Source organism: Thamnophis elegans, chromosome 2, assembly GCF_009769535.1.
Source record: "Thamnophis elegans isolate rThaEle1 chromosome 2, rThaEle1.pri, whole genome shotgun sequence".
Lineage (NCBI taxonomy): Eukaryota > Metazoa > Chordata > Lepidosauria > Squamata > Colubridae > Thamnophis > Thamnophis elegans.
In genome coordinates, this window is record NC_045542.1 from 97,120,123 (window position 1) to 97,146,866 (window position 26,744).

The following is a 26,744-nucleotide window of genomic DNA, read 5'->3' on the forward strand; positions in this document are numbered from 1 at the left end:
TTTTGATACCTCCATATCAATGTTCATTGTTATCCAAACATTTGGATTTTGGTTTGCAGGGATTCGAGGGAACATCAGAGTGAACTGGATACAGAATCTGTTATTCTGGAGAACTTGGCAGGAATCATACATTGATACAAGAGTGTTGAAACCTTGGCAGCCAAATAATTCACAGAGAAACTTCACATGGTACTGCTACTCCCATTAAAAATTAGAACTGTCCCTTAACAGATAGCGAAGCTTATATGCTGGAGAGGGAAGAATATTTGAAGACAATTTTTGAAGACAAGCTGTTCCAAGAGACCCATTGCTAAGCACATGTGATGTGCACTTTTCCATACCTTATGGCTATATACTCACAGTAATAATTACCATAATACTTATAATAAGTTGCAGGTTCTTCCTGCTGCTAAAGTAAAGATAATCTTAGGAATGCTGCATAATTGCTGGAAAGAATAACAGTGGCACTCAACAGTGACATGAATGCAACTTCAGGCTATCTGATTCTGTCCTCTTAATCTGTGTGCACTTCCAGGGTGTGAGCTACATTTGACATGTGCTGCCTGACTGAGGAACTACTGCATTAGTTGTCTGAAGGAGCACTGCCTTGGCAATTCAAAAAGGTAGGTGTGTTTTAATTCTATTCCCATTGTGCTACTTATTTGATTATCAATTTATTATATTTATATGCTGCCTTGTTTTCTCGGAGACCAAGATAGTTTGCATGAGAGATCACCCCTAATTTTATCAACACAGCAACAATCAGTTGAGCTGAGAGATAAAGGCATCAATTAATAAATGCTGTGGTGGACGGGAGATCTGGAACTAGCCTTCCCAGGTTGACCTTAGCAATTATACGTTGCTGTTCCTGATTTTCTTGCAGTTGTGGATTTGTCAATGAGAGCAAATGCAATTTTCTCAGCTACTTTGTTGAATTTGCATAGAGAAAGGTATAGATTGCTAACTTGGCTCTAGGATGTTTTAGAGGAGATTCTCTCTTCAAAATAGGTGGCAGAGTTTCAGAAGAAGATAATTTTTGTGTCCTTTGCTTATCCCAGTTGTTTATCCTGATAGAATATTTGAAGCAATAGAAAAGTATATTAAGTACCAAGCAACCCCTCTGTGGATCCAGTTATTGGAGCCCTGGTGATACAGTGGTTAGAATATAGTACTGCAGGCAAACTGCTCACAACCTGGAGTCTGATGAGCTCAAGGTTGATTCACTTCCATCCTTCCAAGGTTGGTAAAATGAGGACCCACATTGTTGGAGCACTATGCTGACTGTAAACCACCTGGATATAAGTCTAAGTGTTATTGCTATTGCTACTGGAGTATCCCAACATGAGAGTTGTTTACCGTATGTATCTTATAATTGAATATAGAAATGGACATGTAAAATAGGAGACCTAAAAATAAGGAGAGAATAAATGCTTGCATCACCAACTACAAAATTTGGTGTGGGCCAAATTTTGTGGTTTGAAAGATAACTCCTGATTAAGCAGGCTGTCTGATTTAACATCAAACCTGAACTTAAAGTGAAATTTAGAAACCATACCATTATAATTCGCACTGAGTAAGATGGGAATGGCTGTTGATTTTATTTTTTAATGGAATAGAATTTGCAGACTGAGAGAAAAATCTGCCCAGATGTAGATAAACAATCAAGTTACCTTTGGGTCAGATTGATTTCTGATGGCTTTATGGACGTAGGATGGATGATTTTTTAAAAACAGTTCCATCTATTTTATAGCTCTGGAATTTAGCAGTGATCTTCAATCCAAGTACTAATTAGGTCTGACCCTACTTAGCGTTTCAAGATCATCCACGTTCTGTAGTGCTGCCAGTTAGTTCGGCAGTTTGAGCTAAATTCTTTTGCAAGACATTGTTTTTGTTTGTTACTTGGATTTTTAAAACATAGAAAGTACCGACAACTTTTTTGTTTGCTGAATTGTTTGACAAATAGCATCACATTCACTTGTATAATATTTCACAACTCTTTCCTAAAGTTCTATGATTGGATGACATCTAATAAACAATTCTTGATGATTGCTTGAACTTTCAGTCATTGCTCTTTTTCTCACTTTGTACAATGTTTGTTTTATTGAACAGCAAAACTTTATTTATTTTTGCTGGCATAGTCTTTACTTGCTGTAGAATAATAGAGGACATTATTGTGAATGAAATGTTTGGATTCAGTTCTGATTTCTTTGGGGAAATTATAGGAGAAGTTTAAAGAATCCCAGTTTGATCAAATCCAGTGCAAATACCATTTCTATAGATATTACTTTACTTTGTTGTACATTACTATGAGTGAACTACAGTTTCATCCTATATTATTTTTGCTTAATTATAATCACTAGTTCAGACTAGACTGCCTTTGCATATAGATAACTTAGCAACTCCAATCAAGAGTTAAAAAGATGCCTAGTAGTGAATTATAACTAATTAATGACTAGTGTAGCTGGTCATTAAACATAATTATTCAATGCTTTGCATACTTCTTTACCTTTTTCTATAATTAGCAAAGCCGAACAAATGACTCAAATAACCAGTTATATTGAAATGAATTAATTTCATCCCACAACACCATGAATTGACCTGTTTATGGAAATGGATTATATTTCTGCTATGAAATTGCATGCCCTCTTGGCATTTTCTGGACTTTGTCCGATGCATCTTTGATATGAGGGCTAGGTACCAAATATGAGTCTGCCTACATACAAAACATGTGCATTATTCTTCCATAAAATCAGAAATACATAAAAAGCAGAGAAATGAACAGGATGCTTTTAAACATTCCTATAGATTATCCATTGAGCAGAGATGGTTGGCAAAATCAATATTTTGCCTTTTGTCATCTTTGAAACAGCTCTTAATTTTTTGTTATGGGACAAAGCTTTCTTTCATCCAGGGCCTTCTGAATGCTTCTTATGTCTTATAAGGAGAGGGAATTAGTACTATATCTCCACAATGTTTCTTTTATTTATCCTTATGTAATGCATGATGCATTGTCATAAATATAAGTAGGCTGGACTCCTCGCCAAAGGCCATTTATGTATTGCAATAGGAATATAAAATTTTATCAATGCCTTTTATCAAGACCAAAAGTTGCTATTGCCTAATGGTAACATTTAAGATTGAACGCTTTATAAATATTTGATAGGAAATTGTAGTTAGGCATTTTTGCTAGGAATGGTTGCAATTTAAACAGAAATCTTAAATCTTGTAAGAAAAGCCATTATCACTGTTGCAGTCAATGACCTAAAACATTGATTTTAGGAGGGGGGGGGAATCAGAGACTTTAAAACCTTGCAAAGCAAAGCTAAACAAGGAAGCGTTGTTGTCTGCATATTTAATAATGCATAGTCCTAAGACTTGAAACCCAATTCCATTTGGCAGATTCATAAGATTAAAGAACAACTTTAGGGAAACCAGAATGGGTAAATCGCATTCCATTCTAGTTTCTTTAAAGGTATTTCCTAGTCATTAGATAACAAACAACATGTCTTACATAAATAGGATTGTGTTATAATACAATTTTGGCTGTAAAATATATATTCAAGAGGAGGAGAACCTTTTTTTAAATTTCAACACCTATTTTCTTATTTCACTAGTCCCTGCTCTTCTTGCATTGTGTATTGCATTTTCTAGATTTTCCAGCTCTATGTGGAAACATTCATTGTCCACTTTGCCACCCATTGCTAAACAGGGAGACTTTCTCATATGGGTTGAGGAGTCACAACACCTCTAGATGTCTTTTTCCCATAGTAAAAGAAGTTCTTTTCTTTCCTCTTGATCACAGTGCAAAAACATATCTGGGATTGTGCTTGTGCCTTCTGGTGAAAATTAAGTCTTGCTGACATCCGTTTCATGAGAATACTCAAAACATGTTTTCAAAATTCCAAATGTGCCAATATCCCCTCAAAATGCCAGTAAAGAAGAACCATAACTGAGTGATAGAATCATAGATATATGGGTAAAAGTAGTCACATCTTATTTTCTGGTATTCTAAAAGGGCCTTTCCAAAACTCCAGAAATTGATCAGTCAGTATAAACCATACTGAGTTAGATAAATCAATGATACCATTCCAGCTATTGTCTTTGGAATGTTCAAAAAAATAGGACCATAAAGTTAGTGCCTTGGTGTAATTAACTTTTTAGTAATCAGTGTTGCATTGCCCTAACACAATTTGTATGATGGTGATAATAATAGCCTACCTTTTTTTTTTTAACTTGGTGGCCTCCACTTGTCTTGAAAAGCACCTGTGAAGCTAGAAATTGAGGGCACCAGTCTGGAGAAAGCTTCTTACCATCATTGGCAGGTTAGTCTACTACCATAAAGTGTGAGCTGAAATTGGCTATAATATTCTGATGCTAGAGAAGCGATCTATAAACACAAGAAATGTCGATGACTATTTTTGTAAAGTGAAATATGAAGTAAAATGTATTTAATAATCTATTACATTTCCATTACATTTAATACACTGGTGGTAAAACTGTAAGGGAAGTATGATCTTGTAGATGACATCAAATTTCATCAGCGTAGGAGTTAGCTTTGTTAAAGAGACTGGTTATGGGAACAACATTCAGCTTATTTTGATGTTTTGTCTTGATTATAAAAAGTGTTGAAAATCTGCTTTCCTAAAAATGTGTTCAAAGAAAAGTTAGTGGAGCTGTCAGTGGCATTTAATTTAAAAGCTCTCCATATATTTTCATCCAGAAGTTTTCTGGTGATTTTTTTTTTTTAAAAAATTCTCAATTGTTTCAGTGTTACATCTGATAAAAGATCTGCCTACATTTCTTCAAGTTTAGGGCAAGTTGTTTCACTAGTAAAATGAAAGGATCAAAAAGACATTTCAAAAAGCTTGTCTTGGACCTTGTGATGAAATGGCACCACACCGTCAATTTGCTCAGGAAACATTGTAATTCCTTGGGATGTAGCTTAAGAAATACTGATGTAGGAATCAATTCCCTTTCCATCCCTACTTTAGAAAATCAATTCACATTGATTGTTGTAGTTTGGTCCCCTTCATAAGATTTTCATCAGGACTAAGATTCCTTTAGATATATTTTGCAGTCTGGATAGGAGGTGGTATTCAGCAGCTTCTGACCAGTTCTGGAGAACCGGTAGTGGAAATTTTGAATAGTTTGGAGAACAAGTAAATAACACCTCTGACTGGCCCCACCCACTCTGTCTCCCGACTCCCAGCTGATCGGGAGGGAATGGGGATTTTGCAGTAGCCTTCCCCTGGAGTGGGGAGCGAATTGAGATATTACACTATCCTTCCCCTGCCACACCCACCAAGCCACACCATGCCCACCAAGCCATGCCCATAGAACCAGTAGTAAAAGTTTTTGAATACCTGGATATGCTACTCTTAATGGCTAGTAGCAAGGTACCTGCACTATTAAAAAAAGAGAAGGAAATAAATTAGTAATCTGGACCCTAAGTGTTGGCTGAATATAAAATCAGGCAAAGGAGGGCTTCATCTATTTTGAATACAAAATAGAATTAAATCAACTGACATAGTTTTAAGGGGATTTTAATTTAAAAGCTCATACTCTCCATAAGCTTTCATCCAAAAATTTTCTGGTGAATTTATTTTAATTTCCCCCTCAATTGTTTCAGTATAACGCTGATAAAAGCTGTAGATGGGAAATAAATTTGGAGCTTGAATAAGCAGCGAGTGAAATGGTGTGGGTAAATGAATGGAAAAAATATATAGGAGTATGCATGTATGTTGGGGTTGGAATACATAACTAATTCTATTTATTTTATGGCTCTGTCTTATCCACATTCTGCCTTTAGCTGTGACCACCAAATGGGACACTTGATAGCTCTTGGGGCAACAAAACTTCTTACTTGATTCCATACTTAGATACATGCTGCCTGTAAACATAAAGATTCCAATACTGTAATCCAGAGTTCCCTCCCACCGCGCAATGTTTTATTTTTATGAAGAGACTCAAGAGAATAAAGGAGTACCTTAACAAGGCAACATGATCCAAGTGCTATTTCAAAAGCACCAGTCTCACTGGCAATTGATCAAGATAACGTTTTGGAAGCATGGTTGTTGGAAGAGCAGAGGACAAATATTGAGAAAACAGATGACCAAGTTAAGGAGGGAATAGGAAAGGAAGTTTGGAAGAGAAATGAAGACATGGGAAAATGTAAGTAGAGGGCAACAAACAAAGGAGACAGGTCATATGGTCAGAGGAGGAGGGTGGGAAGTGGGGTAGGAGGATTAGCAAGATCCTTTGGCAGCAGCCTCAATGTAAATCTGTGACAGAGTGGTGCCTGTAAGCCAGTTGCAATAGTTTTCACTGTCATTTATTTCGCTTCAGAGGACAAATAGCCCTGAGGTGCTGTAGTGCTGGTGGTTTTGAGAATTGAAGATTAGCAAGGGGGAAATGAGTAATGATGCATTCCTCTTTCCCTTAGGTGCATGGCTCATAGAATACTATTGGTCATTCATGACAAGGAAACGTTCATTTCACAGCATTTCTCTGAGGGCCACTTATGTGTGTGGTCTAAAAGTTGCATGGAATTCTACAGTATTAGGCAATACTGACATTGTCTAATCCTCTACAAAACAGTCTAAAGTAGTAGCCGTTGCTGTATCTCAAGGGACCTAATTCTGTAATTTCACTATGCCCTGTAGCTATAACTTTCTTTAGCATGCCCTAAATTTTTCACAATTCGACATCAGTGGACAACCCCTGAAAAAATAAGAGAAACCTTCACACCTTGCTGAGATATGTGCACTTTAGGTCCTGCCTTACCATTTTTCCGACATAACCGCCCTTCCCAAATATTTTAACCATATCACATAGGCGAATTGCTTTTTTCAGCAATAAGCATTGAAGTATAGCAACAAAAATTATGTATGATAGAACCAGATGTTTGTATGAGGGTTTATCAATACTGTCTTTACAGTATTGCAGGATCCCTCTCTTTCCCTCATTGCAACTGGCCCCTCTACAAGGAATGAGTTACCTTGACTAAATAATCTAAAAATAATCAACAAATGGCCCTTAATCTGATTAAACATGACCTACAACACACTTGGCTTCAATGAAATGAAGAAAGGAAAGAAGCTTTGCAGCCTTTAGATGTTCATGTTCATTCTGTAAATTGACTGGGAAATCCATGTAGGTAGGGAAAGTCTCTACTATATCTCCATCAGCTTATTTACATTGCATTTCCATTAAAATAGTTTACCTTTCCCAACCCCAAATTTCAAATTTTAGAGGTATTGATAAAATAATTCATGGGACTGATTTTAGGCTTCGGAGAGGTAGTGATATTAAATGCTTCTCATAATGCACACACTCTTATCATGGTTGGTATTGTTATTTGTCTAGAGCCCATTAATGCTCTTTCTATAGCATTCACCTAGCAATGCTATGCCCATCTCCATGCATGCAGCATGAGCAGAATGTGTTGCTTTGGAATATAGCTCTCTTCCCATGCACCCATGTGCAGGTGTAGAAGCAGGCATGATTTCTAGGCAGATATGAATATATGCCAATTGCCATTGTCATAATAGAAGAAGAGCTTTCCTGCTGTGACTTTCAATTTTCCTTCAGACAAAGGAAAACGTGCAGACACACATGGTTTGTCTTTCTTGGCTTTCTTGGTGGTTTTCATGATCTGGTGCACATAGCTGTGCAGTTTTGGGTAGATGTAGATGCAAGCTGGATATTTGCAGTTATGGATGAAAACTATGCCACTGAGCAACCCTTATGGACTTTTTGCTGAAAAAGAAGAAAGAACAAACTTTTTGCTGAGAAAAAAAGAGAAGAACAAACTTGTGATTTATGGGTTTGGGAAAAGGTAGTTTATAGAAAGAAAAGAATTATGATGTAATCTTAGCGAGGATATATATTATATGTATTTATAACTACTGTGAAGAAGATTGAAGCTGCTTCTTCAGAATCTTCCTTTCCTCTCCTTTTCTTTCTTTTTCTTTCCTTTCCTTTTTTTTCTTTTGTTTTTACTTTCTTACTACCTTTATTCTTAATTTAGAATTTGTACTGTTTTTAATCTGGTTGAAAAACTTCTTCAATAAAAATCATTTTTAAAAAAACTACCACTGAACTGATTCGGGCTCACACTTCTGAGAGAAGAAGGGATTTAGTTGGGATACTTTTGCAACATTTTGCAAAATCATCTGTTTTGTCCCACAATTCAAGGGGAAATGGAACCATCCTCATTTGTACTTTGCATTAAAACTTTCTTAAAATGAAAATCCTGTTCCTTTTTGCCTGGTGGAGAACAGGTGGCTGCTTCAGTTGGATTCACTCACAGTGCTACAGCTGAGGCCAATAAGCAGGGATGTGATGGTATGAACACAAAGCATCTAACCGGGGAAATTTTAGGACACCTTTCACTAACCTGGCTGGTACCTATAAATATTGTGACCTACTGCCTCCCAAATTGCCAAATATCCTAGGCAACCCCCAGGAAACCTGAGTTATTAATTTTTGGGAGTTCTGCTTCCAATTCATCGGGAGGCCACAAGTTTAACAGAATAACAGAGTTGGAAAGGACCGTGGAAGTCTTCTAGTCCAATTATCTGCTCAAGCAGGAGATCCTATACCAGGTGAGATAAGTGGTTGTCCAATCTCTTCTTAAAAACCTCCAGGGTTGGAGCATCTATAATGTCTGGATGCAAGCAGTTCCACTGATTAATTGTTCTGTCAGGAAATTTCTCTTTAATTCTAGGTTGATTCTTTCCTTGATTAGTTTCTATCCATTGCTTCTTGTTCTGCCTTCTGGTGCTTTGGAGAACCTTTTTTTGTGTGTGGCAGCCCCTGAGATATTGCAACACTGCTATCATGTCATGCCTAGTGCTTCTTTTAATTAAACTAGACATGCCCAATTCCAGCAACCTTTGTTTTAGTCTCCAGCCCCAATAGAGGTTTCCCTGCAGTATCCGTGTAGCAGTGGGAGCACCAATTTAGTTGTTTCTTTCTTTCTTTTAAATTACTGTAAACTCTAGTTTGAGAAGAGCACAAAGGCCAAATCATGTTGTTCTTTACACCTAGATGAAAATGGTTATCCTACTGAGAGAAGGGGCTTTTGTCTGTGTGTTTTGAAGTACTGGCTTGAACTATGCCATCATTTCTGCCCCAATAATGATATTCCTGGGCAGCTGCTCTGGAGAGATACTCTGCTTGTACTTAGCATCTGCCTGCTTGATATTCTAACAGAATGAATAGAGTTTAAAAAATTTAAGAACAGAGACAAACGATTGTGCTTTGCCAGTTTAATATTTAGCCATGCCCGGTTGACTTGATTCTGCTTTCAGCTTCCTCTGGTGTCAGCAGCAGCACCCCTTTACTAATATTCTAAATGAAGCTGGCATCCACGCATTCCCTAATGTGCGATCTCTGCACAGCTTGCCTTGAGGTTTTACTTCTGCCCAGATATAATTCCTCCACTGTCATGTTTCTCAACAGCTCCCACTCCAGCTATGTATTGTCTTTGGAGACTTTAAAAGTCCTATTTCACTAAGTAATATTCCAGGGGTGATTGTTATTTTACATTTCCTGGTTTTTTTAAAATAAAATACAGAATTGGGAACAGTAAGAATGGAACCTTTTATAACTGAATCCACATGAATATTTCCACCATAAAGTATAAGCAATTCATCTGAACACCAACTTAGCAACAAAGACTCTGGTTTTCCTAGCAATGGAAGTTTTTAATAATAGAATACACCAATATGAAGAAAACTTAGATATACCTAATCTACACTTAATATGCATGGTGGCTGCCTACTTGCTTGCTTCTGCTTTGCTGGCACATGTTGATTTATAAGCATATTTTAGGAGCAATCAAACTATTTGGAAAGGTAAAAAAAGGAGTGAATAGAAACCTCCCTTAAAATATGTAGCTGCTAGACTGTTTTATTATCGTGGCATGACAAAATCGCGTCACTAAAGCCGCGACGTCATTACCACGCGTCATCACCGCCGCGACAACAGCGCGGCGACGAAAGGGCGCTTTAAAACAGTGCGGCTGCAGAAAACCGATTTAAATTAAGGTAAGGGTTAGGATTAGGTTTAGGGGTTTGCTTTAGGGTTAGGGTTAGGTTTAGGGTTGGGTTTAGAGTGCTGAGTGCTTCGGAAGGCGTGGATTTGCCCTCCGCGATTATGTCATCGTGGTAGGGTTGCGTTTTTCCTTAGCACTTCGAACGGCGCGGATAAGGGCTTCGCGGTTTTGTGGTGGAACCTTTTATTAAATATAAACTTGTACAAAAAGTTTTAATCAGGACATTAAAAACTAACACAAACTAATAAAAAGAAAAAGCATAAAAAAGAGAAAGGAAAAGAAAAAAAGTGTCAAAAGAAATAGAAAGAAGAAGCTTATAATTTGTTTTGCAGCAAATATTACAATTACAAAGTTACTTCTTTCTCTATGATTACAACACAAAACTGTTGGGAAAGCTGGTGTTTTAATTTAAAATGGAGTAATTATTTACAAATGTATATTTATAGCAATCTTCTCTTATCAGTCAGATGTATAGGAGCTGCAATTACAAAATTCATAGTCACAGTTGATACTGAAGTGTACCAGATTGGGAAAATCTTATCCTGCTATAAAAAGTCTTATTTTATTTTTTGAGTGGTCTTTATTTCTTTGTTTATTCTTTTTTTCTCATTTTGCTCAGATGTGACACACTCTAGCACACAATCCACTCTATTGTTATTTAGCTTTCAAGGCCAAGAAGGATACTTTACCACAGCCCTAAACTGTGGACTTCATCACTCATCTGGCTTAAGATTACCTGAAGACTTACCCAGTGTTTTAGTGCTATCTAAAACAATTCAATTAAAGGCATTTTTTCCTACAAGAGGTGAAGTAAAATATTTTCAAGTATTTGACTCATAAGAAAGTAAATTAATACTGTTCATTCTAGTGCTTTCCCCAGTGGGTTGGGCTGCAAGCTCTTAATTCCCAGTAAGGTTACTCCAATACTTTATTTAGCTTTTTGTTATGTCATTCAAGGCTCACCAGTTCTGCTTTACTGATCCTCAGGACATTTGCTTTGGATCAGCTTTATTAAATAGATCAGGCAGGAAACATGCCCAGATGAGATAATTCTATTTTATTGTAAAGCTACATGAATAGAATCTTTCAAATCTTCCACCACCTCCTTTACAGCCCAAGAAACTAGGGAACATCTCTTTTGGGCCTCTTGCTCACCCCACTATTTAGTTGCAGAATATGCAGTCTCTATCTGACCATTCCTTCCTGGGCAGCTTTTTTGGTCCTATCTCCCAAGGTCTTTCCCACACACCATTACAGTTTGTCTCTGTCAGTTTTTGCAGCTAAATATAGCTGCATAAAGAAGAGACCCCGCTGGCCTATGACTTTTCAGATCCATTTGCCTTTCAGCTGCCACAAAGTCTCCAAATTCCCAAAGACAGGCAGCCATGAGTAATGGGCTCCACAGGCATTGACAGGAACCTTGTCTTTTCCAAACACACTTCAGGCTTGGTTCCAGCTGTGATGTCACTCTCAAACATCTCTATTAGCCAGTTGTATTTCTGCAGCCATATCCATAATCACACATCACTCCCAATTCCTCCAATGTATCAGCTGCTAAGCCTAAAATGTAACTGCTGGAAGACTCCTCCACAGTGCCCTAGATTAGAGTTGCGCTGACAGTTGTGCCCAATATTCTAGTTTTTAAGAGGAAAGCCCCAGTTCTCTCCATTTAGACTTCTTAAACGGAAGGAATTTCAGAGTCAAAACAATCACTCAGGGAAATGTTAAAGTCATAGTGGATGGCCTGCATAAATGTATGAATGGCACTTCTAGGAAAGCAAGAATCGATAAACTGTAGATCTTGAGACATGGCTCAGGTTGCCGCTGATTGCTTTTCTTTCCCCCAAACTGTTGTTTTTGCCCACAGTCTTGTCTTAGCAGTTTGCCATATACAGTTTTCCAATGTGGAAGGGTGGGTATGTTTTATGCTAACGTGCAAATCAAGAATCTTCTGTGCAATAATTCACCCAACACCTCCTCAAACTGAAAGAGTATATTGTATCTCCTGTTCTCTTAACTCTCTCCTAGAGGAGAAGCATATTATAATTTTGCACAGAGCTTTCTTTGATGGGTTTTTTGGCTGAGATTTTTTATAGAGAGGATGTATGAATCATTTAATACATTTTGCACATATGCTTTAAAGTAGCATGATATAAAGCTTTTCTTTCTTTCTTTTTCTTGTTATGTTGTCAAGGACTTGAGGCCAGTTGATAATTTGTGTTTCATGATGGTTCTTTGGCTCCCTGCCATGGTGTTTGATGCATTTACCAACCTGAGACTATTTCCCCTTCAGCGTTCCCTTTTTCACTTTTATAATTTTTTTTATTGTGATTTCAAGTTTCTACCAAACTCCAGGCTTTTTGATCTAGTGGTAACTGAATTCTTCCCAGGAGAAGTGCATGTAAAGCTACAGTGCCTGTTTTGCAACATTTTCTCCACTTTTGTCTTTGACTTCAGATCAGAGGAGAGGATTTGCAAATGGGAAACCTCAGGGGAGATGGGCTTTTCAGATGCTATTTTTCAGGGCTCACCTGCCCAGCTGTGAATAAACCAGGTAGTCTTTCCTTTTTACACTTGCTTTCCTGCATAGCTTGGTAGCTGCAGATACAATTACCGGACTCTTCTAAAACAACTAGAAAAAACAGCATAACCTTTAGTAGCTCCGTTCCATCTCCAATAATAACAACACAGTTCCTTGATGCGAGGCACTTGATTGCATTATAGAAAGTGCAGGTACTGTGTGCGTTAGTTGAAGTATGTCTACAGACATCAAATGCATTTTGGAAAAGATAAGCTAGTGCAGAATTCATTCAAAATGGTGTGGCTTTCTACTGCAAATGCTACTTTATTCTAATCTCCACACTCTTCTCATTGTATATATTTGGAAGTCACTTTAGACATAGTTATTTATTTATTGTGTTTTTTTCTCTGACATGGTTCATGGGGGGTCTTCTCTAATTTAATTGTTACAACAGCAGCTTTCTCAAGGGAGTTGACCTGAATAAGATTGACTTATTCAAAATCTTCTAATGAGCTCCAGGGTTGAGAGGGGACTTGAACCAGGTTTCCTCTCCAAGTTAAATACTTTGATCAATATGCCACACTTGGCTCTACAACATGGTAACCAGATGTCCTGTTGCTGTTACACAATGTACGTGCCATCATTAGGCAAAAGAGGAGAAAAAAAGAAAACACAAATGAAGAAAGTGGCAGAAAAGTTGTTGAGTAAGTCAGTAAGTAATGCAAATAAGTTGAGGAGCAAGAAGAGAAACTTCTTTAAATATATCTGAAACAGGAAAGGAGCCAAAAAAGTAGTCTGATTATTATATAACAAATGAAAGAAAGGGATGTTCAGAAGTTATTAGATAGATAGCTGAAACATTATTGACTTTTTAAGGGAATGGGTCAAAACAACCAATGTAAACTGAACTAACTAAAGGACAATAAGATAGTTTAGAAGTTCTTGGGAGATTACACTATAATAAATCGTTAGGTCCTGATAAGTGTTCTTAAGAATTCAAAAGTGAAATTGCTAACTTCCCAGCCAAAATATGTAATTTCTTCATTAAGATTTGAGATGTGAAGTGACTGAAAGGTAGCCAATGTGATACCAAATTTCAAAAGAAAAAAATCCAGGGAATTACAGGCTGGACATGCATAATTGACAGGAGCAGTAATCAAAGAAAATAACTAAATGGATAGAGGAATAAGCCTCCTTAAGGAAAATCAATATAGATTCAACAGAGAGAAATACTACTTCAACAATCTTTTACAGTTTTTTAAAAAGAATTTCAACAGGATTGCAGATGGAGGTGGCACTGTTAATGATTTTTTTGTTGGGGTTTTCAAAAAGTTTTGATAATGTTCTGCAATCAAGGGATAAAAGTGTAATGGGTAGAATGAATGACCTTGAGGAGCAGGAGGAAGAGCCACTGCCAAGACAGCATCAGCTAAAAGAAATCTGAGCTTGGAACAGAAACAAAACCTGAGAAAGTGTCTTAGGCAAGAAACACCCCCCCCCCCGTCTTTCTCAAATAAAGGAGGGAGGGGGAAAGCACATTCAGACTTGCATGCTTCTGTTACTGTAAACTCATAATAGTAGTATTAGCCTGTATGATATTGGCTTCCTAATCTAACAAAAAGAGTTTGTCCTTTTGTGGACTGCTAACTGTTTAATAACAGAAAGCAAACAGTAAAAGTAAATAGTCAGTGGAGGAAAGTAAATTGTGAAGTATTTTAAGGATCTGTATTGGGATCCATGCCTTTTAATATGTTCATAAATGAACTTGACATTTATAACATAAATGATCTCCAGCAGCGAGCTGCCAAGTTCATAAATGATGCTGAATTATTCAGGGTAAAAAACATGAAAAGTGATTTGTGAGGAGTTCAAGGGTCTCTTTAAATTGGTCAACAAAATAGCAAATGTGATTCTCTTTAAAAATGTCCATTGGGGGAAGGGAGTCCTAATTGCACAAGTACTCTAATGGAATCTTAAGTATCTGTAACCAGGAAAAATCTTGAGGATATCCTGAATAAGTCACTGAAGATGTTAATCTATTGTGTAGCAGCTGTGAAAAAAAGCTAGTTCCATGCTAGAGATCATTAGCAGAGGAATTCATAAAATTTCCAGCAAGGTACAGGTTGTCCTTGGCTTAGAACTACAATTGGAGCTAGAATTTTCAGTGCTAAGCAAGATTGTGGTTCAATAAGTTGCTCCCAGTGTTATGATCTTTTTGTCACCATTGTTAAGCAAACCACCCCAGTTGTTAAACAAATCTGGCTTCCCTCATTGCCTTGCCTTTCTCAGCCAGCTGAGAAAGTCACAAATGGTGATCACATGACTCCAGGATGCTGCAGCCATTATAAAACACTTGCCAGTTGCCAAGCACCCAAATTTTGATCACGTGACTGGGTATGCTTCATCGATCGTAAGTGTGAGAAGCAGTTGTAAATCACTTTTTTCGGTGCTGTTGTAACTTTGAACTGCCACTAAATGAATGGTTATAAATTGAGAACTACCTCTAATTCCTAATTTAAAATTAGGCATTATTGGTGTTTGGAATACTGTATACCAACTGAACTCTATGCTTTGTGCAGGAGATGATAGTTGGGAAATTTGCAGAAGAGGCAACTGAAATTATCAGGTTTTGAACATCTGTCTAAAGAGAAAATACATAAGGATTCAGTATTGCTTCAAGATTGCTGCCAGCATATTTCCAAATCCCAGTAGCTGAAGAACAATAGCAGAAGAATGGTAAGTTTCCATCTCTTGTATGGAGGGCACTCCAGAGGCATCTGGCTGGCCACAGTGAGAAACAGAATATGTTCTGATGGACTTTGATGGCCTGGCAAAGTTTCTCTAAAGGGCATTCTTGGAAATCCACCATGTCCAGGACTGCCATGCTATCATTGTGTACCTACCTATTCTATTTAGATGGTTTCCACATTAAATTTACATAGCCTGTATACTAGAATCAGACAATCTCATGTTATCCATATATATAAAATAGGTACACAATGACAGCATGGCAGTCCTGGAAATGGTGGATTTCCAAGAATGCCCTTTTGAGAAACTTTGCTAGGCCATCAAATTCCATCAGAACATATTCTGTTTCTCACTGCGGCCAGCCAGATGCCTCTGGAGTGCCCTCCATACAAGAGATGGAAACTTACCATTCTTCTGCTATTGTACTTCAGCTACTGGGATTTGGAAATATGCTGGCAGAAATCTTGAGGCAATACTGAAACCTTTTGTATTTTCTTTATAGATAGATGTTCAAAACCTTCTGATAATTTCAGTTCCTATCAGCTTCAATCATCATAGACACAAAAGACACAGTAGTTGGGATTATAGATCATAACGTCTGGCTAGTCTCCCCCTTTGTAACAGAGAGTCTGCTTGAAGAAGTAAATTCAAAGCCTGGCTCGAAGAGTACACTGGCAGCGTAGCCTTTCCTTCTGGAGTTCCTGCAGATATGTGGACTCCCAACTCCCCAAATTCCCCAGCTGGTATCACCATTTGTGAGAATTCTGGGAATTAAAATCCTTACAGCAAGAGAGGGTGCTGATTGGGGGAAGACTGCTGTCCATTCTCTCATTTCATAGCAGCAAGAGCAGCTGCAATAGCTAGGTGCTGAAAAGCTTGGTTTCGAAGAAATACATTAAGCTATCCATTATCTAATTTGTGGAGCTACAGTCTTATTGTCTATGATTTGCAGAACAGCTTGCTTTACTCTGGGCAGTGTGCACATTAGCAGCTGTCATTGCTAAACAAGGTATGTTTACATGAGCAGGCTGAGATATGAGAAGCAGGTGGCTAAACACTTTTCTACCGCTTCTTAAAATATCTCTTTTTTTCAGTTTAGCCATTTTCATCATATAAACAAACATTTTAAGTTTACATCATTACACACCCTCCCACAATGCAAAATTAAACAAGACAAAATGTCAAAGTGAAACAAGATATCCATAGAAAACAACCAGATGATAAAAACATGATTCAAATATGGATTGTTTAAAATAAATTGAAATACTAAAAACGTGTTAAAGTGTCTGAGCTCTAAATTGTTTTTTTATTCTGATTATTGGACTACAAATTACTTAGAGAAGACTAACATTTTGAGTTTATCCAGAAGTAAATAGCCAGTGGAGATTGACAGATTATTTGAGTGAGCAGTGCCAGTCAAATCTCAAGCCAATGCATTATGTTCTAACTGAAGTTTCCAAATTACATCCATAGACAAATATCTTTAGCACATTAGAGTAGTATAATTGATATGTCAAGGCTTCATGCCAAGTACAATAATTAATCTCCCTGTTAAACTTATTCAAGCAATCTCAATATGTTTAGATAAGTAGATTAATTGCAGAGAATTATGAAGTAGTTCATATTAAAAAATACTTATTTAACAATACCCAGAAATCCTGCTTTTTATATATACTAGTCCCAAAGTCTTTTTGCATTTTTTGATTCATTGGCTATATGAATACTCATTCCCTAGCCTTAAAGATTTCCACCATATACACTATATTGCCAAAAGTATTCGCTCACCCATCCAAATAATCAGATTCAGTTGTGAACGAATACTTTTGGCAATATAGTGTATCTCTAGTTTACCAAATTGTTTTTTTTCTGGTGTGAGAATCTGTGATAAGTGCATGCCTATTCAGCTTTAATTCTTATGGAATAATATCAGAGCATGAACAATCTTTGAGAATATTATCAGAGCATAGATAACCATAGTGATGTTGATCTGCAGATTGGGGTTACAGTCATATCATAATCTACCTGGGTCACAGAAGTAGTACAGCCATGACAGTGAATGCTTCAAAAATTGAAAAAAAAATTAAAATATATTTTAGGACATATACAAGTACAAGAATAGCCTCCCTTTAAAATAGCTAGGTCTTGTTTTCTCAGACACAGTAGCTTTAACAAGTCAGCTGATTCAAGCATATACCGTATATACTCGAGTATAGGCCGACCCGAATATAAGCCGAGGCACCTAATTTTACCACAAAAAACTGGAAAAGTTATTGACTCGAGTATAAGCCTAGGGTGGGAAATGCAGCAGCTACCGGTAAATTTCAAAAATAAAAATAGATACCAATAATGTTTTTGAATATTTATTTCAAAGAAAAACAGTAAACTAGCGGTGTATTCAATGAAATACTTCACTCACCTCATGATGCTGATGTCCCGCTGTGATGATGATGTCCCGTGCAGCCGCGGGAGCGATGTCCCGCCTCCTATGACACACGGCACAGTGATTCCTATCATTGGATCACTGTACCAGAGGAGGTGGGACATCGCTATGTGGCTGCTTGCCATAACAAGGAGGAGGTGGGACATCGTTGCAGAGCGGCAGGAGGGGGAGGAAGGGGAATCGTAAGACAGCCCTGCATTACATTAGAACGTGAGGAGGGGGGATGGTGCGGTGCGCGCTGCGTGGCAAACTGACACAGAGGGAGGGGAAACTCACAGGGGCACTGGGCCATTCACGAGTGTCACCCAGCGGCATGGCCCCGCCCCTTTTTCTCCTCCATTTCGGGCAAATTTTTCACTGACTCGAGTATAAGCCGAGGCGGCTTTTTTCAGCCCAAAAAGTGGGCTGAAAAACTAGGCTTATACTCGAGTATATACAGTAGATCTTTTTTCAAGTTTGTATGGAAGCTTGGAAAAAAAGATACAACTATTTTGAAAGAGTTCAGAAAATCTCTTTTCTGAAGTTTGCACAGCCATAATTAAGATTACATATGTTCATGAAGAAGAATTAAATCATTAATTGTATTTATGGATGTATTTTTTTCCACTTAGAATCAGAGGAAGCTATCTTAAACCAGGTCTGGTCATTCGTCCCTCCTGTCTTTAGCTTCCCCAAAGTCAGATCCCATTAAGTGCAGATGTCCGGGGCTGAGCTTCTGCCCACAAAGCAACTGTTTTGCAACTTTTCACCTCTTTTTTTAAAAACAAATATGTTGGTTTTTATTATTTCATGGCTTTGTGGTGAAACAATGCAAAGGCTTCAAGGAAAGGAGGTGTAAAAAAAATCATTTCTGACTAAATTTTAAAAGAGCAGATGGTTTGCTATGCTTGGCTGAAAAAGTGTATGGTCTTCACACTATTTGGACCCCAGAAGTCCTGCTGAATTCCCAGTTTTCTTAAACCCCTGTACTTTGACACTACTCATTCTCGCCAGCTTCTTGAATCTAGAAAGGCAATTAGCAACATCTTTCTCTCTTGATCCCTCCCTGCCCACAAAATGCTGAAATACATTTTCACAAATCTATATTGAGAAAAATGTTTATGTATGTCATCAGATGCATGCAAAAGCAAACTTGGATGCTGAGTTCTGGTTGATATGGAGACTGAGAAACGAAACATTGGAAAGCCTGCGGGAGTCTCATAAACTAAAAAAAAATATTTTAAGAAAAGTAGCCAAAAAGCACTTATTAAAAATCTTCATTAGGACTAAATGCAGCTAATTTAAGAGAGACACGGAGTGAGTGGCTGCATCAAGCATCATAAAGCTTTGGGGAGCTCTTCCCCACAGATCCATCTCTCCCTGTGCCCCACCCTGCTACTACAATAGTTTTCTGCCTCCTAGTGTCCTACCAATCTCCTGTGTCCCTCTTACATTTCAGGTTGAACTAGAAGTTTCATGCATTCCTGGCTCTTCCCAGACATGTCACTTTACAGGCTGAGGAAGGAAAACATTCTGTTCTACCACCAGATGCTGTTGAGAAGCATCCCCTCTTTTTCTGCTGGATTGTGCAGTCCAAGCTACCTCTCAGACCTGATAGGGCCTAACGTGAAGACTAGAATTGCCATATTGGGGCTTTGTTCCAGATTACCACTAGATGGCAAAAATAGAGGTACAGAAAATTCATCTGGATTGTTACTAGAAAGAGCACTGAATAACCGAATAGGAAGAGACCTTGGAGGCAATGGTGGGATTCACATTTTTTTACTACCGGTTCTATGGGCATGGCTTTGTGGGCGTGGCTTTGTGGGCATGGCAGGGAAAGGATATTGCAAAATCCCCATTCCCTCCCCAACTCACTAACCTGCTTTCCAGCGCCATTCTCCTGTTCAGGGCAACAAAAGAAGATCAGCTGGGAGGCAGTGGGGGCGGGGCCAGCCTATTTGCCAGTTCTCCAAACTACTCAAAATTTCTGCTACCAGTTCTCCAGAAAGTGTCAGAACTGGCTGAATACCACCTCTGCTTGGAGGTCTTCTAGTCCAATCCCCTGCTCAAGCAGGAGACCCTATGCCTGTGATGGCGAACCTATGGCACGTGTGCCACATGTGGCACGCAGAGCCATTTGTTAGGGCACGTGAGGCATTTGCCCTGTCAGCTCCAGTGTGCATGCATGCACTGGCCAGCTGACTTTGGCCTTCATTTTCAGCCGTTTTTCACCTGTTTGCACATAGGGCTGTTTTTCACCCTCTGGAGGCTTCAGGAAAGCCTCCAGAGGGCCACTAGGGGGGTGGGGGGAGGCTGTTTTTGCCTTCCCCAGACTACTAGAAAGCCTCTGGAACCTGGTGCGAGCAAAAAATGGGTTAATCACAGATCAAAAGCGGGGGGAAGGCGGTCACACATGCATGCGCATGGGGGTGTTGTGCGTGCATGAGCATGGGGGTCGGGCACATAGAATTATGGGTATGGGCACCTCCCCGCACAACCCCCCTGCACTTCCCCCCACTTTTGGCATGCAATGGCAAAAAGGTTAACCATCACTGCCCTATACCATTTCAGACTGCTCAGTTTCTGATACAAAGATTTGCATCAGAGAATTGGAAAGATTACCATCATATGATCTTCACCTTGTCTCACTGAGATAGTTGTGGCTGAGAAAAGGATGCTTTCCAACATTTTGCTAAATGGCATCTTTAGGCAGTGGTGGGAAAATGCATCTGTATCCACAGTAATCTGAATACGTTTTGTGAATACTCATCTAAATAGCAGTCTTCACTGTTATGGGTGCATTGGGGAAAAAAATCACTCATCATTGTCCTTACTTATTTCATCATTGCTTCCTTTCTTGGCCTATCTTAATGACTATCCTAACCCTCTAATCAGAACCCTCCCACCCATCCACTGGATCAGCCAGGGTAGGGGGGGGGGCTGAGAAATGTGATGCCTTGTGACCTTTGCCCCCACGGCTATGTCACTGCCCAGGACCAGCAATGAGCCCAGCTGTAGCAGGCCAAACACCTTTCCCCATCCCATTTCCGACTTGCTGCACTTGATGAAGGCGACAGAATCTTCATTCTTTTAAGAGTACAGGTAGTCCTCAACTCATGACCACAATTGAGGGCAAAATTTTTGTTGTTAAGTGAGATAGTTGTTAAGTGAATTTTCCCCTATTTTATGCCTTTTCTTGCCACAGTTGTTGAGTAGATCACAGCAGGTGTTAACTTAGTAACAATTCATGATGGGCCATGAATTGTCCTGGTGAATAGGGGGATGGGAGAGATTGTTGTTCAGCAGTCTTGACCAAAGCCGAATGAGAACTTGTTGTCTTCTAACATAGGGCAGTATGATATTGCTAAGTGTTGGTAACCAGTGCATAGGAGTGGGGTGCAATGTGCCAGAGATTATAAGTCTTGTGTGTTGGAGTTGGGCATCAAACATTTGGGTGTGGGCACTGTTACCACACTGGCACAATGTCCAGCTGTGGAATAAACCAAAGCCACAGCATTGGCTTTGGTTTATTCCACAGCTGGACATTGAGTGTTAGCAGCAACACTTCAGGATGTTCCGCAGCCAGTCTGTTCAGTAAGTTGTTGCAGTTTTTCAGTTTTGCAGCTATTTTTTCCAGATGTTGTCAAAAGGTTAGTGATCTCTCCAGTGTTACTTCCAGGTACTTCAGAGAGTTACTACATTGTAAAATATGGTTCCAGACCTTCACTGAATGCTGATAATTTGTGTACGTATTAGTTGCCCACATATGTAGCATTCCTTAAACTTCACGTGCTCCCTGGGTGGTGCTAAATGGTTGACAATAACCAGATGCAGCCTGACCTTTTGAGCCTCCCAGCCATGACAAACAGAAGTGCATAAAATCAGCCTGGTAAGAATAAATGAATGCAAAAATATTTATTGCATGCACATTACATTTATTTCTTAAGTGTGAGAGGACTTTCACAGTGAGACCCATATCTGCTAAATTGCTTAGCTGCAAATGATGTCATTTACATCAGTTACATAATTACACTAAGGATGTGTATTGAAGTAAATGATGTAAATTCAAATTTAACAGACATCCCTTCATGTAAATAGTTTTTTTAAAGTGAGTTTATGTGAATTTGCTTTTAAAATCAAAAGACTATTCTTTGCACACAGCACAGTAATTAATTCTTGAATTTTGTTGCTCTTGAGTTGAGTTTCCAGTGGAAAGAGCCCTCTGAGAGCTACTTTGTTTTTGAATAATTGAATAAGATTTTGTGATGTCTCTGTTCCTCATTTGCCAAAGTGATGTGGCTAAGACAATTCAGCAGTGTGATATTTCTCTCTTGTCAAATACAGGAAGGACCCATTGTTATCTAATAAACCAATAGATACAAGGCTGAACTGTCTTTTACGTTTCTTCAGCTTTTGTTCCAAAGATTGCTACTACTGCCTTTTCCTCTGTGATTTGTGATCAGAAATGATCTTTTTCAGGCCTTCAACAGTTTTTCTGTAGTCTCTTTACAAATACACTCACACATGCACAAATCTACACCCTTTCCATCTGTTGCACAGTTGGTGCCATCTAATAGCAAAGGGCCTTGGAACAGCTATATATGCATATAAGGTAACAAAAAACTATCATGCTCAAAAGTGGAAATGTTCAAGATGATATCCACAATGGATGAATGATTGGTGAAAATGATGAAACCTGCAGAGATGGCTGAATTAACTTCTTTGATTAGAGAAAAGACAATATCTACATTTGTGCCTGACTGGAAAACAGTTATAGACATATTTCATGAAGCAGAAAAAAATACACTTATGACTTGGGGTTTTGATGATTAGGAAAAAATGGATAATAGAAAAAAAATGAGCTTTTTATAATCATGAGTAACTTCATAACTGTACTTATATTTGCTACAAAGGAAATCAGAAAACTTATTTGTATCCTTTCGGCATTTTTCTTTATTTCTTTTGTTATACTTTCGGTATCATTTCTGCCTCTCTTTCTTCTCAGTTAGTTCATGTTAGGTTTTTGTACTCCCTTTAAAATGTTTAATAAAATGTATATAGAAACAAAAGTATTTTTTTTAAGTATAAGTTAAATAATTTCATTGTATGATCAAAGGCTTATTGATTTCCCTTCTGCCTTGTAACTTTGGTGTCTGTCCTCCCCATTTTCTGAAGCTTTTTTTTTAGAGCTGCATGAGAATAGCTGAAAATTATATCCCTTCCTGTCTCATTTGTGAAGGAATTAAAGACTGCCCTGTGCCAGTTTGTTACAACCTGAAAGCAAACTTGTTCTCTTTACAAGTAATACTATGAGCTATTTATTTTACAGTGCTCCTTTGCTAAATATTTCATAGACATATCATGAAGCTTATAATATGATTTTGAAGGATGAATCAGGACAAAACTTTTCAAGTTGGGCATTCTATTCGAAGAAGTAGTTGGATTCAAGTGCTTAAGAAGTCCTGCTGTTGTGGTTTGTAGTGTATTTTTGGACTAAATTCTGCAGGCAGATTATGTCAGGATACAGGAATATTCTCATGTCTATATAATGCTAGACACAAAATAACATTTGATCTATAGAAAATATGAGCTGGAAGCCTTCTGTTTCCATTTACTGTAGAATTTTATTGCAGCAGTAGAAATATAGTAAATGCTTAGATTACTGTATCATATCTCTTCAAAAGCTTATGGTTATTACCATCACACAAATATTCTTGTCCCCGGTGTCTGGACTCTTATTGGATGCAGTTTCAATTTGGGTGCATAAATAGATGCAGTTGGATTTCTTTATTGCCTATGTAATTTCTTTTTTTTATTGTAATGGTTAGTTGCAAATATTGTAGCTGACTGGAGATCAATTTTCCATTTGTTTCACTGGAAAATGATAACATTTTAAAAGACTAATGAATACTAAGTCATAGGAATGTTAAGGATGTTGATGCTGATTTTTAGCATTGTTCTTAGTTGTTGGTTCAACATTTTACTTCCTAACTGGATAATAACATTGCAGAATGGTATTACATTGATGAGGTTTAGTAAGCTCATTACAAAAGAGCTAACCTGTTGCATGGACATGAGGACATGGAAAGAGGTTAAGAGCCAAGGTGGCACAGTGATTAGGGTGCAGTGCTGCAGACCACTTCAACTGACTGTTATCTGCAGTTCAGCGGTTCTAATCTCACCGGCTTAAGGTTGACTCAGCCTTCCATCCTTCCGAGATGGGTGAAATGAGGACCCAGACTGTGGGGGCGATATGCTGACTCTGTAAACCGCTTAGAGAGGGCTGAAAGCCCTATGAAGCGGTATATAAGTCTAACTGCTATTGCTTTTGCTAAGAGTCCTCTGACTTTGCAAAATCATGCCATTGAGAAGAACACAGGGAGAGTCCTAGTGGATCATCCGGTTACCTGCAGTAATAAAACAGATTTTTATGGACAAGCAATAAACATAAGAGTGGGTTACTTGCAGCTGTAGGATTACATTTAGTCCCCGTCCTCTTTTTGAGGCCCTCAGAGCCTACTCTGATTATTATTGCTGAAAACTCTGCACATTGTCTTGTGATTCTGAGGTTGAAAACAAATGGAAACTATATTACACTGTTCTCTTTCCTGAATTTCCAATGCTAACCTTTCAGGTTCCCTGGAGAACAAAATTTCCTGTCAGTTTTCTTACTAGTACATTGTTTTCTGGTGACCCTGTGGTAGCGTTGGGCAAGAAGCCCTTCAAAATTATGGACTCTTCCATACAAACATCCGGGTGTGCAAAAGCCCACAACCTTCGTCTCTCTGTAGTCCTCCTGCCTCAGGAGCTTGTTTTAGATGACAGTCCCATAATTATCATTAAAAAGTGACTGTCTTCTCTTGGGCTCCCATGGTGAGCTTCTACTCCCTTGGGCTTCTGCCAGGTGGAGTGCTTTGTCGTTAAAAAATAAATCTCACTATTGATGTGTCATCCATGTGAATGAGCGCCAGGTGTAGGTTGAGCCTCAGTGGATGTTTATTTAAAGATAAGCACACCTGCCAAAGGTACCCGAGTCTCTCTAGAGTATCAGCATAGAGATAAGGAGAAGGACTGCTGGATATTTAGAAATGCACACTTTTGAAGGCACATGCAATGTTTTATCAGCTTTTGTTTTCAGCTGAATGCACAGCATCTATACTATAAAATTGATGTGCTCCAGTTTTCCTGTTATCGTAGAGACAGCAGCCAGACTGGGTATGCTCTGTCCATTAACCAATCGGACTGAGTCTACACTTATGATGTCATTGGGCCCTTATGGCTTCTCCCCAGTTTCAGACTCAGTCCAACCTGGACTGGCTGTGAGAATTGATCTCTCCTCCAAATTATTTAATTATATCTTTAATTGGTGAATTTTTCCAAAAAATTTTGTTGTTCCTTTAAATTGGTTCCTTAAATAATCCTTTATTCTACAAATTGGACGGAAATTCGAAACTGATCTCTGGCTGCCTCTCCTCAGCCGTCTGATTGCCTGCGGCCACGAGTTCACTCAGGAAGCTTCCCTTACAATCAGATCGGCCAGCTCACAAGCTACGGCTCCACGGCTGTTTCCCCGCAGCACTCCTTGATTCTGGGCACTCAGAGGGATGCGCGACCGGCCGTTTCGCACGCAGCGGTTCCAGGTGAGTCCGGTGGCCATTCTGCAGATCGCCTGGCCACACTTAGTATCGGCGACCATTTTGCGTGTCAGAAAAGCCCGCGAAGATAGCGGTGGCCATTTTGAGGCTCGGAAAAGCCTCAGAGAAAAAAAGTTGGCAATTTTGGACGCTTTAAAAAAGGCACAAACTCTACAGCAGTCATTTGGAGTGCCCAGCAATGCGGGATCACCCCAGGTGGACCGGATCAGGAGCGCCTGGCCAGCAAACAGGTAAGCTAAATTGGCCACGCCGGCCTTGGTACCTAGTGACCTGGTGACTCTGTCAATCTCCACCCCATGGCACATCCCACGGTCTCTCCTGTCTCTACACCAAGGGTCAGTTTGTCATCCCGACCACCAGTGGCTGCAGTTAACTGCATGGCAATTGAGCGGCAAGCCTTAACAACTGATAATATCTCCCTCGATGTCATTGCTACCATTCAGGCATCATGCAGAAGCTGACCACATTTATGATGCCATGTGGTAGTCTTTTGATCTGTGGTGTTCCAACCAGACTGTTGACCCACTTATGGCATCCATTTCTCAGATATTGGACTTCCTGCAGAGGAAGTCCAGAGGGGGCTTGATCAGGGACTTACCCCTAACACGCAACACTGACAGGTGGCCGCTCTGGCCTCTGTTCTGGACGGCCTGGCATCCGAACAACTGCCTTCTCACCACTTGATCCGGAGATTTCTCTGTGGCGCATCCAACCTGCGTCCCCATGCCATACATAGATATCTGACTTGGGACTTGCCTCGTGTCCTAGAGGCTTTGACTTCCCCACCCTTTGAAGCTATGAGATCCACTTCTTTGAAACTGTTGTCCTTTAAAACACTGTTTTTGGTGGTTGTAACCTCAGCCTCAGTGGTTGTAACCTCAGTATTTCTTATTTGGCTGCTCTTTCAGTCAGGCATGACTTGTGCGTGTTCCATCCAGACCAAGTTGTCTTAAGTCTGGGCCCGACATTCATACTGAAGGTCAATAGCTGTTTTCACCGAGGTCAGGAGTTGACCTTATCTAATTTCTGTTCGTCTCCCCGTCACGAGAGGGAGCGCAAGTGGCACACTCTTGACATACATCGTGCCCTCAAGATCTACCTCGACCGCACCATCTCTCACCAGACCTCCTTGGGTACCAAGGCTTCATCGTATAGTCTGGGGTGCTGGATAAGAGCCTGTATTAAACTGTCTTATGAACTTCAATCCATACAGGTCCCTGCAAACATTACAGCTCACTCTACACGCAGCGCTGCGACATCTGCAGCTTGGTCCACTCAAGCCACCTTGGAAGAAGTCTGCCAGGCAGCCACCTGGGCGTCTCCCACAGTCTTCATACG

At 39.2% G+C, this 26,744-nt stretch overlaps 1 protein-coding gene across 2 annotated transcripts in view; it reads left to right on the forward strand.

Annotated features, from left to right (window-relative positions):
• Positions 1 to 26,744, forward strand: part of CPLX2 (complexin 2) — a 146,219-nt gene that overhangs the window by 14,258 nt on the left and 105,217 nt on the right. For both annotated transcript variants that reach the window (XM_032211890.1, XM_032211889.1), the window contains exon 2: positions 536 to 623. The gene's annotated coding sequence lies outside the window, so the exon portion shown is untranslated. The remainder of the gene's footprint in view (positions 1 to 535; positions 624 to 26,744) is intronic.